At 45.2% G+C, this 17,736-nt stretch overlaps 1 pseudogene; it reads left to right on the forward strand.

Annotated features, from left to right (window-relative positions):
* The first annotated feature begins 2,573 nt into the window (after positions 1 to 2,573).
* On the forward strand, positions 2,574 to 3,917 carry LOC147962405 (expansin-like A4 pseudogene; annotated as a pseudogene).
* The last annotated feature ends 13,819 nt before the right edge of the window (positions 3,918 to 17,736 follow it).

Here is a 17,736-nt window from a genome sequence, read left to right on the forward strand (position 1 = left end):
AATCTGACTTTTGGACTGATTGTAGTCAATCTGAATTAGTGAGGTTCTTTTTTCCAACTGTCCATGTTCAGTTCTCCACATTATCATGCATTTTCTTTGGTTTAAAGATGTCACGATGTTCACCAAGGCAGAGAAGAAATGTTTTGAAGTTGTCCCTTCAATTGAAAGAAGTATGACTTGGTCCTTAGTGCCTATGCAGACATGAAAACGGGAGGTCGAGAGGTTTAAATATGTCATGATGTTTTCCATTGTAGATATCCTGCTTCAGGTACTTGCCTGATAACTCACAATTTCAACACTGAAGTTACTAATTTGTAAGACATGCCCTCTCTCATTCAATGATGTCCTGAAATTTTCACACAAAGCTTTGTAATCTTGCCAAGTAATAATGCTAATTTTTAGAGAACTTCAAATGGCATGCCACCATTTGCAATGGTTGTGATGTAGTGATAATTAATAAACTAGAGGCCTTCTAAATATTCTAAAGTTTCATATCTAAGAGCATATTATATTTCTCGTAAACAACTGCAGTTAAGCTTCTATCCTCTTCCTGTCTTGAAGGAATTATCTGTTGAGTAAGCTACAGTATCTTTGTTTGACTAGCTAGGCTGTGTTGCATACATGTAAAAGGTGATGCTTCTGTGGCTTCTTCCATTTGTATATGTGTTGAAGCTCTTTGGTATTTTTTAAGATATGAACTCTTTTGTTGTTTGACTAGCACAAGGCTCCAAGAGCCCACATTTCTGCATGTATATATTTGTTGTATATCCTTTGCTCGTTTGCCGACTATAATCATCAGAAGGTAATACACGGCAGCTGAATTCTCTCGATAGACTTCGCCTTAGTCATCTGCTGAAGCAAATTCCGCCTACCTTATTCCTCGAGAGTTTTTCAACTAAAATTGCTATCCGAAAAATTGAAACCCCAATAAAACTGAAACTTGCCATCTAAACAGAAAGTTGCCATGTTTCACAACTAAAGTTGTCATAAAAAAACATCAGGGCGAAATTGCTTTGTGCCATATATGTGGCACTTATGAGGGTCCAAAAAAGAAGAAAAGAGGAAAGATGAAAAGAATGGAACGATGAATGTAGTCACGTGAGGTTTGCTGGCAGAGTGGTTGGTGCATTGTAGCTCGTAGCAGGAGGTCGCCTGTTAGAGTCGTAGTACGCACTTCTTGATTTCATTAGTGCGCGCGGCCTGTGAATTTTACCCCAGGCTATAAAGCCCCTCCAGATGAAACCCTATAGATGTAGTATGACTCTTAATAGTGTATCCTTGTAAAAGTCAGTGTGTTGGGTTATTTTTTTGATGTGGTTAGAGAACTAGACTCCATTTTGCACGAGGGTTTGAGTTTTTCCTAAACCTTTGAGAGGCAGAGCCATGGAAATATTTTGTGCTCTCATTCCTCTGGATGGAAGCTCTAACTTTTCCTCTGTGTTTCCAATAAGCTACTTTCTTCGAGATTGTGCAATGAAGGATTTTGATGGTAAGGGATCATAGAGCCTGGGGTGACTAGCATTAAGATAGGAAGGCGGTTGCCGCCCTTGTCCCTTGTTGCTGGGTTGCCACGGTGGCATCAATCACTGGCTCATTTAGAACAAGAGTTAGTGGTTTTTTTATAAGGGTGATGGCTGAGAGTAAGCGGGACGGGTGTTGGGATTGGTCTGTTGCATGCGTGAAATTATTTCCCCGCTTTAGAAAATATGGCAAATTGTGTTTCATTAGAGATTGATTTGCAGCAAATTGCATGAGCGGGTGGTTCATGCATTTTTCATCAAGTTGTACATTTTTCTGGTTATGACATAACGGTAAATGTATTGGTTGGTTGCTTCAAGACTCAATAACAGACACTATGAAATGGCTCAAGAGAGATCAGATCTACCTTCTTGGCTGGGGGCGTTATGGGTGGCGCACGCCTCGCCCCCCTTGATGGCGGTAGTGGATGGGCACGAACACGAGGGGGGATCAGGGCGGAGAGCAGGGTGGTTGGCGGGGGACTCATCCTTGGCAGTTCGTGGGAGAGTACGGTGTGAAGAAGAGAGGGCGCCATGGCGAAGGTGAGGTAGGCGTCATCCGGTTATAAAGGAGAGGAATCCAATGAGAAATGTCCCGCTACGGCGAAAACTGGGCAGAAAGTGAAAGGTCCGACAAAAAAGGAAGAATGATGTCCAAACATGACTGCACATATAATGAAGAAATGAATTTCGATCTTAAAGATGACCTTAATCATTTATTTTATTTATTTACATGCATTATAACCCGTAGCAACGCACGGGATTCTAATAGTAAATGCAAGTGCACGAGTAGCTGTCGCATGGAAATTATTGTCGTCACGGCCGAGAGTGCAATGCACGCAGTCACTGCAAGATCACGGACGGAATCAACACGGCCTGTTATGCGTAGGCTGGCAGCATGCATGCGCTCGTTGCGCAGGACAAAGTTCACGGTGGGCATGCATGTGGAGCTCGCTTTCGGACAGCGACGTCCGTCGACCCGTGTGTCGTCGTACGCGTACAAATGTCCTGATCGGACAAGGTCGGTCGACGTCGACGCCCATTTACCCTCGAATCTCGTGTGCAAAGTCTCGCGCGCGCACTAGCCAACTAGCGATCGAGTTTACGACCTCTGGATCGATCGTGCTCCCCACGTCCCCGGGCCATGCCGCTTGATTTAAACCACCACGCAGGCACCGCATCCCCCGGCCTCTCCAACGAGTCTCAACTTCCTTATCCAACGATCCGCTGGACGGGACTAACTAGGCTGTCACATCCCTTCCATCTACCACAACCAACGGCGTCGGCGATAATGGCCGCCTTGCCGCAGCTGCTTCTGATCCTCTTCCCCGCGGAGGTTGCCGTCCTGACCCTGCTGCTGGCCTCGGCGCCGGGAGCGCGGGCTCACGCCTCCTCGTCCTCGTCATCGGCGACGTACCGCTGCGGCTGGTGCCCGCGCAGGTCCACCGCGTCCATCCTCCCTCCCGGCGCCGGCGCACTGACCGGTGCCGCCTGCGGGTATGGTGGCCAGGCGGCGGAGATGGCCGTCGACGGGGGGTTCCACATTGCGGCCGTCAGCGCCAGTTTCTTCCGCGGTGGCCGGGCCTGCGGCGCCTGCTACCAGCTGATGTGCAGGGGACGGAGCGCGTGCGCGGCGGGCGGCGTCAAGGTCGTCGTCGTCGCCGACGTGGCAGAGATGAACATGACCGGTGGTGGTGCCGGTGGGCGGTTTCTGCTCACCAAGGACGCCTTCGCCGCCTTGGCGACGCCAGACCGTAACGCCGAGCTCGCGGACGCAGACGTCGACGTGGACTTCAGGAGGATTCCCTGCGTGTACAAGAGCAAGAACTTGGCGGTTAAAGTGGAGGAGACGAGCAGCAGGGACCGGGGTTACCTCGCCCTCCGCTTCCTCTACCAGGGCGGCCAGACCGACATCGCCGCCGTCGAGGTCGCGCAGGCGGTCACCGGTTCCAGCGGCACCAACAACGACGCAGCACCGTTGCAAACATCCTGGCAGTACATGACCCGGCGCGAAGCGTCCCCGTCGATGTGGCGCACGTCGCGCGTGCCGGCCGGTCTGCTGCAGCTCCGGCTTGTGGTCACCGCGGGCTCCGGCGGCAAGTGGCTGCGCGCCGACGAGGCGGTGCTCCCCGCGAATTGGCAGCCCGGCGCGGTCTACGACACCGGCCTGCGCGTCACCGACGTCGCCGCAAGCACCTGCGGCGGCGCCTCCTGTTCCTCCACGGACGAGGGCGACGACGCCGAGCAGCTCCGATGACACGCTTCCCGGCATGCATGATGCATCCACCACGGACCGATCGATGGTCCATTGGAGCCAGCCCGCACGTCAACGGCGACGCCGCGCATGCAGATCTGCACCGGCCAGCCGCCGGAATATCGGTCGATGCTGCATGTACACTGTACAGAGACGTGTACATCGCAACGTACGACATGCATGCATGTGTGCACGGCCGACGACGAGTTCCGGTTAGGACAAAACCTCCATGGTCCCGCTCTAAACAGAGGATGTTGGCGCGTAGCTTCACGTGTGGAGGGAAGGGACTAGATACTTTTTTCGCAAGAAATTAATGGAAACAATTGAGAAAAACTAGATACCCCGCATGTTGCTGAGGGATGTTTCGCATCAAGTATGAATGAGATGTTGTGGCACAGTTGAGCAGATTGCAATCAGACAAATACTCATGAACTATTGATATGCTCGGTTGTTTACCAAGCTCAAAATAATATTTGCATCTATAATGAACAAACTGAAAGAGTTTCTTGTTGTGCAAATCCATACATCAAACTAAAAGAGGTATGAACCAAATCCACACATCAAAACACTTGCCGAAAATCATTTCTTGCCTATCCGGTTGTGGGCCAATAGTAAACTCTCCTAATAAAGAATGAACATATCGCCGGACAAAGGGAATTGTATATGGGATTAACTGAATCCTCGACATCGTGGTTCAGACCGATAAAAATCTACGATGAATGTGTGGGAGTTCATATGGGCATCCAGGTTCCGCTATTGATTATTGATCCGAGAGGTGTCTCGGTCATGTCGGCATGTTCTCGAACCCGTAGGATCACATACTTAAGGTTCTCGGTAACGCTAGGGTAGTATTGGGATATTCATACTGACGAGACTGAATATTGTTTGGAGTCTCAGATGGGATCCGAGACATCACGAGGAGCTCCGGAATGGTTCAGAGGTAAAGATTTATATATGGAAAGTGTTTTTCAGGGTTTTGAAAAAGTTAGGGAATTTTTTATAGAGTACCGAGAAGGTTCAGGGGTTCCACCGTGGGGCCCAATGACCTGGGAAGGGCCCACATGGACCGAGGAGTGGGCCAACAACCCACATGGGTTGGTCGCACCAGCTCCCAAGGCCCATGTCATTTAAATCTAGAGATAAGGTCTTACATCTAAATTTAAAGGGTTAAATCTAGAGATAATATCTTATCTCTAAATTTAAAAGGATTTCTCCCTTGTGGCTGGCCCTAGGAGGGTTTTGGCAGCCCCTCCCTGCCCCCTAGCCTATATAAAGAGAGGGGAGGTGCATGGGGACGGCGACCCATCCATTGCTAGCCTGCCTCTCCCATCTCCCTCCACCTCCTCTCCAGTACGAGCTTAGCGAAGCCCTGACGGAATTTCGCTGCCACCACCACAACCACGCCATCATGTTGGTTCAGATCCCATCTACCTCTTATCCCTCGCATGCTAAATCAAAAAGGAGGAGACGTCACCAAGCCGTACGTGTGCACATCTCGGAGGTGCCGTTCGTGCGGTACTCGGATCGGATTGGATCATGAAGGAGTACGACTACGCCAACCACGATCTCTAGATCGTTAACGCTTTCGGTCTATAAGGGTATATAGACATACTCCACTCTGGTTGTTAGCATCTTCATACATTAGATCTTGGGTGTTCCATAGGATTTTTTTTTTGTTTTCCATGCAACTTCCCCATCAGTGAGTAATCAAAATCAACTGCAATCTCCTCTCCTTTCCTATTCTACGACGTTGGTGTGTACACGGGTGGGAATTTTCATGCAGTACGTGTTGGGGAACGTAGCAGAAATTCAAAATTTTCTACGCGTCACCAAGATCAATCTATGGAGTAATCTAGCAACGAGGGAAGGAGAGTGCATCTACATACCCTTGTAGATCGCTAAGCGGAAGCGTTCAAGTGAACGGGGTTGATGGAGTCGTACTCGTCGTGATCCAAATCACCGATGATCCTAGTGCCGAACGGACGGCACCTCCGTGTTCAACACACGTACAGCCCGGTGACGTCTCCTACGCCTTGATCCAGCAAGGGGGGAAGGAGAGGTTGGGGAAGACTCCATCCAGCAGCAGCACGACGGCGTGGTGGTGGTGGAGGAGCGTGGTACTCTAGCAGGGCTTCGCCAAGCACCGCAAGAGACGAGGAGGGAGAGGGGTAGGGCTGCGCCAAGAAGGAGATGTTCTCGTGTTTCTGGCAGCCCAAAACCCCCACTATATATAGGGGAAAGGGAGGGGCTGCGCCCCCACCTAGGTTTCCACCCCTAGGGGTGGCGGCCAGCCCTAGATCCCATCTAGGGGGCGGCCAAGGGGGGAGAGAGGGGGGGCGCACCACTAGGTGGGCCTTAGGCCCATCTGAGCCTAGGGTTTCCCCTTTTTCCCTTCTCTCTTCGCCTTGGGCCCTGGTGGGGGGGCGCACCAGCCCACTTGGGGCTGGTCCCCTCCCACACTTGGCCCATGCAGCCCTCCGGGGCTGGTGGCCCCACTTGGTGGACCACCGGGACCCTCCCGGTGGTCCCGATACATTACCGATAAAACCCGAAACTTTTCCGGCGACCAAAACAGGACTTCCCATATATAAATCTTTACCTACAGACCATTCCAGAACTCCTCGTGACGTCCGGGATCTCATCCGGGACTCCGAACAACATTCGGTAACCGCGTACATACTTTCCCTATAACCCTAGCGTCATCGAACCTTAAGTGTGTAGACCCTACGGGCTTGGGAGTCATGCAGACATGGCCGAGACAACTCTCCGGTCAATAACCAACAGCGGGATCTGGATACCCATGTTGGCTCCCACATGCTCCACGATGATCTCATCGGATGAACCACGATGTCAAGGATTCAATCAATCCCGTATACAATTCCCTTTGTCTAGTGGTACAATACTTGCCCGAGATTCGATCGTCGGTATCCCGATACCTTGTTCAATCTCGTTACCGGCAAGTCTCTTTACTCGTTCCGTAACACATCATCCTGTGATCAACTCCTTGATCACATTGTGCACATTATGATGATGTCCTACCGAGTGGGCCCAGAGATACCTTTCCGTTTACACGGAGTGACAAATCCCAGTCTCGATTCGTGCCAACCCAACAGACACTTTCGGAGATACCTGTAGTGTACCTTTATAGCCACCCAGTTACGTTGTGACGTTTGGCACACCCAAAGCACTCCTACGGTATCCGGGGGTTGCACAATCTCATGGTCTAAGGAAATGACACTTGACATTAGAAAAGCTTTAGCATACGAACTACACGATCTTTGTGCTAGGCTTAGGATTGGGTCTTGTCCATCACATCATTCTCCTAATGATGTGATCCCGTTATCAATGACATCCAATGTCCATGGTCAGGAAACCGTAACCATCTATTGATTAACGAGCTAGTCAACTAGAGGCTTGCTAGGGACATGTTGTTGTCTATGTATCCACACATGTATCTGAGTTTCCTATCAATACAATTCTAGCATGGATAATAAACGATTATCATGAACAAGGAAATATAATAATAACCAATTTATTATTGCCTCTAGGGAATATGTCCAACAATCTCCCACTTGCACTAGAGTCAATAATCTAGTTCACATCGCCATGTGATTAACACTCACAGGTCACATCACCATGTGACCAACATCCAAGAGTTTACTAGAGTCAATGATCTAGTTCACATCACTATGTGATAAACACTCAAAGAGTTCTGGGTTTGATCATGTTATGCTTGTGAGGGAGGTTGTAGTCAACGGGTCTTGCCATATTCAGATCCCTATGTATTTTGCAAAACTTTATATCGTAGATGTTGCTGCCACGTTCCACTTGGATCTATTCCAAATTATTGCTCCATTATACGTATCCGGTATATCTACTCAGTGCTATCCGGATAGGTGTTAAGCTTGCATCAACGTAACTCTTTACGTCGAACTCTTTATCACCTCCATAACCGAGAAACATTTCCTTATTCCTCTAAGGATAATTTTGACCGCTATCTGGTGATCTACTCCTAGATCACCTTTGTACCCTCTTGCCAGACATGTGGCAAGGCACACATCAGGTGCAGTACTTCAGCATGGCATACCATATAGAGCCTATGACAAAAGCATAGGGGACGACCTTCGTCCTTTCTCTTTCTTATGCCGTGGTCAAGCTTTGAGTCTTACTCAACTTCACACCTTACAACTCAGGTAAGAACCCCTTCTTTGACTGATCTATTTTGAACTCCTTCAAAAACATGTCAAGATGTGCGTTCTTTGAAAGTACCATCAGGCGTCTTGATCTATCTCTATAGATCTTGATGCCCAATGTGTAAGCAGCTTTATCCAGGTCTTCCTTTGAAAATCACTCTTCAAACAACCGTTTATGCTTTCCAGAAATTCTACATCATTTCGGATCAACAATATGTCATCCACATATACTTATCAGAAATGTTGTAGTGCTCCCACTCACTTTCCTGTAAATACATGTTTCTAGCAAACATTGTATAAACCTAAAAGCTTTGATCACTCCATCAAAACATATATTCCGATTCCGAGATGCTTGCTCTAGTCCATAGAAGGATTGCTGGAGCCAGCATACCTTTTAGCATCCTTAGGATCGACAAAACCTTTTATTGTATCACATACAACTTTTCTTACGAAAACTTGGTAAGAAAACTTGTTTTGACATCCATCAGTAAGATTTCATAATCGAAAAATACAACTAATGCTATCATGATTCCGACAGACTTAAGCATCGCTACGGGTGAGAAATTCTCATCGTAGTCAACTCCTTGAACTTGTGAAAAAATTCTTTCCCACAAGTCGAGCTTCTTAGACAGTAACATTACCTCCCACATCCGTCTTCTTCTTAAAGATCCATTTATCTCAATGGCTTGCCGATCATCGGGCAAGTCCACCAAAGTCTATACTTTGTTCTAATATATGGATCCTATCTCGGATTTCATGGCTTCTAACCATTTGTCGGAATACGGGCCCACCATCGCTTTTCCATAGCTCGTAGGTTCATTGTTGTCTAACAACATGATATCTAAGACAGGATTACCATACCACTCGGGAGTAGTACATATCCTTGTTGACCTACGAGGTTCGATAGCAACTTGATCCGAAGCTTCATGATCACTATCATTAACTTCCTATTCAACAGACGTAGGTGCCACAGAAAACATCTTTCTGTGTTGCATCATTCTCTGGTTGAAATAAAGGTTCGACAACCTCATCAAGTTCTATCTTCCTCCCACTCAATTCTTTCGAGAGAAACTCCTTCTCGAGAAAGGACCCGTTCTTAGCGACAAACAATTTGCCCTCGGATCTGAGATAGAAGGTATACCCAACTGTCACCTTTGGGTATCCTATGAAGATGTGTTTGTCCGCTTTTGGGTTCGAGCTTCTCCTGCTAAAGCCTTAAGCATCGCAGCCCCAAACATTAAGAAACGACAACTTTGGTTTCTTGCCAAACCAATGTTCATACGACGTCGTCTCAACGGACTTATATGGTGTCCTATCTAAAGTGAATGCAGCTGTCTATAACGCATAACCTCAAAATAATAGCGGTAGATCGGTAAGAGACATCATAGATCGCACCATATCTCATAGGGTTTGATTACGACGTTCGGACACACCATTACCCTGTGGTGTTCCAGGTGGCTTCAACTGTGAAACAATTCCACAATGTCTTAAGTGTTTGCCAATACTCATAACTCAGAAATTCTCATTGATCAGATCGTAGGAATTTGATCTTCTTGTTATGATGATTCTTAACTTCACTCTGAAATCGCTTGAACTTTTCAAACGTTTCAGACTTGTGCTTCATTAAGTAAACATACCTATATCTACTCAAATCGTCAGTGAAGATGAGAAAATAGCGATATCCACTGCACGCTTCAATTCTCATTGGATCACACGCATCAGCATGTATGATTTCCAACAAGTCACTTGCCCGTTTCATCGTACCTGAAAACGGGGTCTTAGTCATCCTGTCCATGAGGCATGGCTCGCATGTGTCAAGTGACTCCAAACATCCATCGACATGGAGTTTCTTCATGCATCTTATGCCAATATGACCTAAGCGGCAGTGCCATGAGAAAGTGGTACTATCATTATTAACTCTACATCTTTTGGCGTGAACATGTGTATTACCACGACCGAGATTCAATGAACCATTCACATAGGGTGCATGACCATGAAAGGTATCATTCATGTAAACAAAATAACTATTATTCTCTAACTTAAATGAATGACAGTCTTGCAATGAACATGATCTAATCATACTCATGCTCAACGTAGACACCTGATAACATTTATCTAGGTTCAATACTAATCCCGAAGGCAGATGGAGCGTGCGATGGTGATCTCATCAACTTTGGAAACACTTCCAACACACATCGTCACCTCGCCCTTAGCCAGCCTCCGTTTAGTCCGTAGCTTTTGCTTCAAGTCACCAATAATAGCAACTGAACCGGTATCCAATACCCAGGTGCTACCAGGAGTACTAGTGAGGTACACATTAATAACACGTATATACTTTGTTGAAGTTGCCAGCCTTCTTATCTACCATGCATTTTGGGTAATTCCGCTACCAATGTCCGTTCCCCTTACAATAGAAGCACTTAGTCTCGGGTTTGGTTCAACCTTGGGTTCCTTCACTGGAGCGGCAACTGATTTGCCATCCATGAAGTTTCCCTTCTAGCCCTTGCCCTTCTTGAAACCAGTGGTCTTGTTAAACCATCAACACTTGATGCTCCTTCTTGATTTCTACCTTCTGCGGTCTTAAGCACCGCGAACAGCTCCGGGATCAACTCCATCCCTTGCATGTCATAGTTCATCACGAAGATCTAGTAGCTTAGTGATAGTGGCTAGAGAACTCTATCAATCACTATCTTATCTGGAAGTTTAACTCCCACTTGATTTAAGTGATTATAGTACCCAGACATTCTGAGCACATGCTCACTAGCTGAGCTATTCTCCTCCATCTTGTTGGCAAAAGAACTTGTCAGAGGTCTCACACCTCTCAACACGGGCATGAGCCTGAAATCCCAATTTAAGCTCTTGGAACATCTCATATGTTCTATGGCGTTCAAAACGTCATTGGAATCCCGTTTCTAAGCCGTAAAGTATGGTGCACTAAACTATCAAGTAGTCATCAGGATGTGTCTGTCAGGTGTTCACAACATCCACAGACGACGTGGTAGGGGTTTGCACATCGAGCGGTGCATCAAAGACGTAAGCCTTCTGTGTAGCAGTGAGGACACTCCTCGGACTACGGACCTAGTCCGTATCATTGCTTACAATATCTTTCAACTTAATCTTTCTCTTGGAACGTATTGAAACAGGGAGCTACAATGTGAGCTATTTATCTACAACATATTTGCAAAGACAATTTAGACTATGTTCATGATAATTGAGTTCATTTAATGAACTCCCACTCAGATAGACATCCCTCTAGTCATCTAAGTGAAACATGATCCGAGTCAACTAGGCCGTGTCCGATCATCACGTGAGACGGACTAGTCAACATCGGTGAACATCTTCATGTTGATCGTATCTTCTATACGACTCATGCTCGACCTTTCGGTCTTCCGTGTTCCGAGGCCATGTCTGTACATGCTAGGCTCGTCAAGTCAACCTAAGTGTTTTTGATGTGTAAATCTGGCTTACACCCGTTGTATTCGAACGTTAGAATCTATCACACCCGATCATCACGTGGTGCTTCGAAACAACGAACCTTCGCAACGGTGCACAGTTAGGGGGAACACTTTTCTTGAAATTTTAGAGAGGGATCATCTTATTTAAGCTACCGTCGTTCTAAGGAAATAAGATGTAAAACATGATAAACATCACATGCAATCAAATACTGACATGATATGGCCAATATCATTTTTGCTCCTTTTGATCTCCATCTTCGGGGCTCCATGATCATCGTTGTCACCGGCATGACACCATGATCTCCATCATAGTGTCTTCTTGAAGTTGTCTCGTCATCTATTACTTCTACTACTATGGCTAACGCTTTAGCAATAAAGTAAAGTAATTACATGACGTTTAAGTTGACACGCAGGTCATAAATAAATTAAGACAACTCCTATGGCTCCTGCCGGTTGTCATACTCATCGACATGCAAGTCGTGATTCCTATTACAAGAACATGATCAATCTCATACATCACATATATCATTCATCACATCCTTTTGGCCATATCACATCACAAGGCATATGCTGCAAAAACAAGTTAGACGTCCTCTAATTGTTGTTGCAAGTTTTTACGTGGCTGCTATAGGTTTCTAGCAAGAACGTTTCTTACCTACGCGAAAACCACAACGTGATATGCCAATTTATATTTACCCTTCATAAGGACCCTTTTCATCAAATCCGATCCGACTAAAGTGGGAGAGACAGACACCCGCTAGCCACCTTATGCAACTAGTGCATGTCAGTCGGTGGAACCAGTCTCACGTAAGAGTACGTGTAAGGTCGGTCCGGGCCGCTTCATCCCACGATGCCGCCGAATCAAGATAAGACTAGTAACGGCAAGTAAATTGACAAAATCGACGCCCACAATGGCTTTGTGTTCTACTCGTGCATAGAAACTACGCATAAACCTGGCTCATGATGCCACTGTTGGGGAACGTAGCAGAAATTCAAAATTTTCTACGCATCACCAAGATCAATCTATGGAGTAATCTAGCAACGAGGGAAGGAGAGTGCATCTACATACCCTTGTAGATCGCTAAGCGGAAGCGTTCAAGTGAACGGGGTTGATGGAGTCGTACTCGTCGTGATCCAAATCACCGATGATCCTAGTGCCGAACGGACGGCACCTCCGTGTTCAACACACGTACAGCCCGGTGACGTCTCCTACGCCTTGATCCAGCAAGGGGAGAAGGAGAGGTTGGGGAAGACTCCATCCAGCAGCAGCACGACGGCGTGGTGGTGGTGGAGGAGCGTGGTACTCCAGCAGGGCTTTGCCAAGCACCGCAAGAGACGAGGAGGGAGAGGGGTAGGGCTGCGCCAAGAAGGAGATGTTCTCGTGTTTCTGGCAGCCCAAAACCCCCACTATATATAGGGGAAAGGGAGGGGCTGCGCCCCCACCTAGGTTTCCACCCCTAGGGGTGGCGGCCAGCCCTAGATCCCATCTAGGGGGCGGCCAAGGGGGGAGAGAGGGGGCGCACCACTAGGTGGGCCTTAGGCCCATCTGAGCCTAGGGTTTCTCCTTTTTCCCTTCTCTCTTCACCTTGGGCCCTGGTGGGGGGGCGCACCAGCCACCTGGGGCTGGTCCCCTCCCACACTTGGCCCATGCAGCCCTCCGGGGCTGGTGGCCCCACTTGGTGGACCACCGGGACCCTCCCGGTGGTCCCGGTACATTACCGATAAAACCCGAAACTTTTCCGGCGACCAAAACAGGACTTCCCATATATAAATCTTTACCTCCGGACCATTCCGGAACTCCTCGTGATGTCCGGGATCTCATCCGGGACTCCGAACAACATTCGGTAACCACGTATATCTATTCCCTATAACTCTAGCGTCATCGAACCTTAAGTGTGTAGACCCTACGGGTTCGGGAACCATGCAGACATGACCGAGACAACTCTCCGGTCAATAACCAACAGCGGGATCTGGATACCCATGTTGGCTCCCACATGTTCGACGATGATCTCATCGGATGAACCACGATGTCAAGGATTCAATCAATCCCGTATACAATTCCCTTTGTCTAGCGGTACGATACTTGCCCGAGATTCGATCGTCGGTATCCCGATACCTTGTTCAATCTCGTTACCGGCAAGTCTCTTTACTCGTTCCGTAACACATCATCCCGTGATCAACTCCTTGGTCACATTGTGCACATTATGATGATCTCCTACCGAGTGGGCCCAGAGATACCTCTCCGTTACACGGAGTAACAAATCCCAGTCTCGATTCGTGCCAACCCAACAGACACTTTCGGAGATACCTGTAGTGTACCTTTATAGCCACCCAGTTACGTTGTGACGTTTGGCACACCCAAAGCACTCCTACGGTATCCGGGAGTTGCACAATCTCATGGTCTAAGGAAATGACACTTGTCATTAGAAAAGCTTTAGCATACAACTACACGATCTTTGTGCTAGGCTTAGGATTGGGTCTTGTCCATCACATCATTCTCCTAATGATGTGATCCCGTTATCAATGACATCCAATGTCCATGGTCAGGAAACCGTAACCATCTATTGATTAACGAGCTAGTCAACTAGAGGCTTACTAGGGACATGTTGTTGTCTATGTATCCACACATGTATCTGAGTTTCCTATCAATACAATTCTAGCATGGATAATAAACGACTATCATGAACAAGGAAATATAATAATAACCAATTTATTATTGCCTCTAGGGCATATTTCCAACAGTACGCTCCCGTCGATTATTGGCCTAAAGGATTAACTATTGAATAAATAGCAAGAGAATTAGGTGTCGTGGCAGTAATGGGCCTAACTAAACGATGCTATTTTTATGTCTTAGGCAAACGAAATTAGAGCCAACCGCTGATTACCTAGGTCCCAAAGATTCAACATGCATGTCGAGTAAACTGTGACGGAGGGAGTAATAAGAATTGAAGTATAAAGAGAGCATCAGAAAGCATGTAACAAGCACATTTAAGTCTAATCCACTTTCTATGCATAGGCATCTTATAAGTAAAGAAAATATTAAGACAAAAAATATCTAGCATATGCAAGGAATGTGAATGAAACATTGACAATCTCAACATAATGAGATGTAATTTAGGAACATGAATTTTTATAACAATGCTCGCCTCTCTCGAAATAACTACATGTAGGATCATAATCGAATACAACAATATATCCATCATATAAAAAAATTCTTCATGATCCACATGTATACAAAATCTACAATCTTCCAAGATAGTGGGATTAATATCAACCAAAGTCATGACCTCTCCAAACCCACTTTTATAAAAAAATCATAAGATTTGATCATTATCCAAAGTAGTGGGATCATTGTTACATAAAGTTGATGCTCTTACAAACCCACTTTAAATAGTATTGCAAACAGTATTATCAATAACATATTCAATATGAGGCTCAAATAAACTCTCAATATCAGAAGAAGCATCATAATTATCACACAATCATGATCATTACAATAAGTCGTAGGCATAACAAAATGATCATCAATAGTGCCTACCGACATAGTTTCACAATAAAAAGCAATATTTTCATCAATTGTATCATATTCATCACTTGAGTCATAAGAATTATCATATTTTTGTTTTATAACTTCTTCATTAGTAGGGGGACTAAAAATATCATACACATCAAACTCATCATCCCCAAACTTGTAGCTTTGCATATCATAAGCACAATTGACATTCATGGAATTCATACTAGCATCATTGAAATCATGCTTTTCATTCAAGGAACTATCATGAATCACTCTATAAAATTCTTCTTTTAACACTTCATAACAAAGGCAAGGGGTGGTCACTCCCCTTGTTCTTGCTAGTTGCATGTATCAAATCTGGTAATGGTAGATATAATAATGTAAGTAAAGTAGAACAACAAAAAAGTGTAAGATCTCTTGAATATAACTGAGAATGAACTCGAGGGCCATAGACTCACTAGAGGCATCTCTCTCATAAATGGCATCGGTGGGTAAACATTTTTTTGTTGGGCAATTAACAAAAAAGCACATAGTTATGATGATTATCCAAAGCATGGTCAATATATAGGCATTACGTCTGTGACAAGTAGACCGTTAAACTTATCGACATCTACTACTATTACTCCACCCCAATACCGCTATCCAGCATGCACCTCAAAGTATTAAGTTCATGACAAACAGAGTAATGCATTAAGCAAGATGACATAATGTAGATAGAATAAGGGCAACTAATATGACCAAACCCCGTTGTTTTACCCTTAGTAGCAACAATACAAATGTGTGCCTCACCCACCTGTCACAGAGCAAGACTAACCGCAAGATTGAACCTACTACTAAGCACCTATCCCACTGAAGATAAATCAATCTACTTGGCCAAAGAAGATAGATAGATTGGAGAGAAATACAAGGTTATGAAACTACACAATCAAAGAGATCTCAAAGGACACAAATAATATCAACGAATAATATGATCATTAACCCACAATTCACCGGATCCCAACAAACACACCGCAAAGATTACATCGCATAGATCTCAGAGGAGATCATTGTATTGAAGATCAAAAGAGAGATAACAAGCCATCTAGGTACTACTATGGACCTGTAGGTCTTGAAGAAACTACTCACACATCATCACGGAGGCAACAAGGTTGATGAAGATAGCCTCCCCAATGCTTCCTTCCTTTGACAAAGTACCAGAAAAGGCTTCCAGATGGGATCGCGGAAGAACAGAGGCTTGCGGTGACGAAATAATTGTTTGTCTCGCTTCGGGTTTTTTTGGAATACATGGGAATTTATTGGCCAAGAAGGGCAAATGGAGTCATGAGCGGCCCACAAGCCAGGGTGGCACACCTTACCTCTAGGGTGTGCCTCCTTCCTTGTGGCCGCCTCATGGGTATTCTGATCCTTCCTTGAAACTTCCATGGTCTCTTATTATCAAGAAAAAATCATCAAAAAGTTTCATCGTGTTTGGACTTCTGTAGGTATACTTTTCCTGCAAAACAAAAACATGCAGAAAATAGGAACTGGCACTGGGCACTAAATTAATAGGTTAGTCCATAAAAATAATATAAAAGTAATAATATAATAGCATGAAACAATAAAAAGCTATAGATATGTTGGAGACGTATCAATACATGTATTGTATTGTTGCTACTAAGGGTAAAGATGGTTTCTTTTATCACAATTGGATGATATTTTTACCGGCTATATTATTTCATCATGCTTATTGCAATGCTTTGTTTGTCACGAATTTAATACTTCGATATTCATTCTGGATAGCGGTCTTGGGTTGAAGTATTAGTTGTAGATGTAGTTGGATAATACTCTACATATCACGGGCGTAATGGCTACATGAGATTATACTATGAATATTCATTGCCATAAATATAAATATTGTAATTTAATCGCTGCACAACTGTAATTTGTCCACCACACCGCACTTATATATGCTTGGAGAGATGCCAGTAGTGAACCTACGGCCATGGGGTCTATTTTACTTTACTGAAAACGTCACCAAAAATATTATTCTTTGTTGTGCTTTTTGAAGGAAATATGCCCTAGAGGCAATAATAAAGTTATTATTTATTTCCTTATATCATGATAAATGTTTATTATTCATGCTAGAATTGTATTAACCGGAAACATAATACATTTGTGAATACATAGACATACGGAGTGTCACTAGTATGCCTCTACTTGACTAGCTCGTTAATCAAAGATGGTTATGTTTCCTAACCATGAACAAAGAGTTGTTATTTGATTAACGGGATCACATCATTAGGTGAATGATCTGATTGACATGACCCATTCCATTAGCTTAGCACCCGATCGTTCAATATGTTGTTATTGCTTTCTTCATAACTTATACATGTTCCAATGACTATGAGATTATGCAACTCCCGTTTGCCGGAGGAACACTTTGTGTGATACCAAACGTCACAACGTAAATGGGTGATTATAAAGGTACTCTACAGGTGTCTCCAAAGGTACATGTTGGGTTGGCGTATTTCGAGATTAGGATTTGTCACTCCGATTGTCGGAGAGGTATCTCTGGGCCCTCTCGGTAATGCACATCACATAAGCCTTGCAAGCATTGCAACTAATGAGTTAGTTGCGAGATGATGTATTACGGAACGAGTAAAGAGACTTGCCGGTAACGAGATTGAACTAGGTATTGAGATACCGACGATCGAATCTCGGGCAAGTAACATACCGATGACAAAGGGAACAACGTATGTTGTTATGCGGTCTGACCGATATAGATCTTCGTAAGAATATGTAGGAGCCAATATGAGCATCCAGG

Source organism: Triticum urartu, chromosome 7A (assembly GCF_056163025.1).
Source record: "Triticum urartu cultivar PI428250 chromosome 7A, HENAU_Tu73, whole genome shotgun sequence".
Taxonomy (NCBI): Eukaryota; Viridiplantae; Streptophyta; class Magnoliopsida; order Poales; family Poaceae; genus Triticum; species Triticum urartu.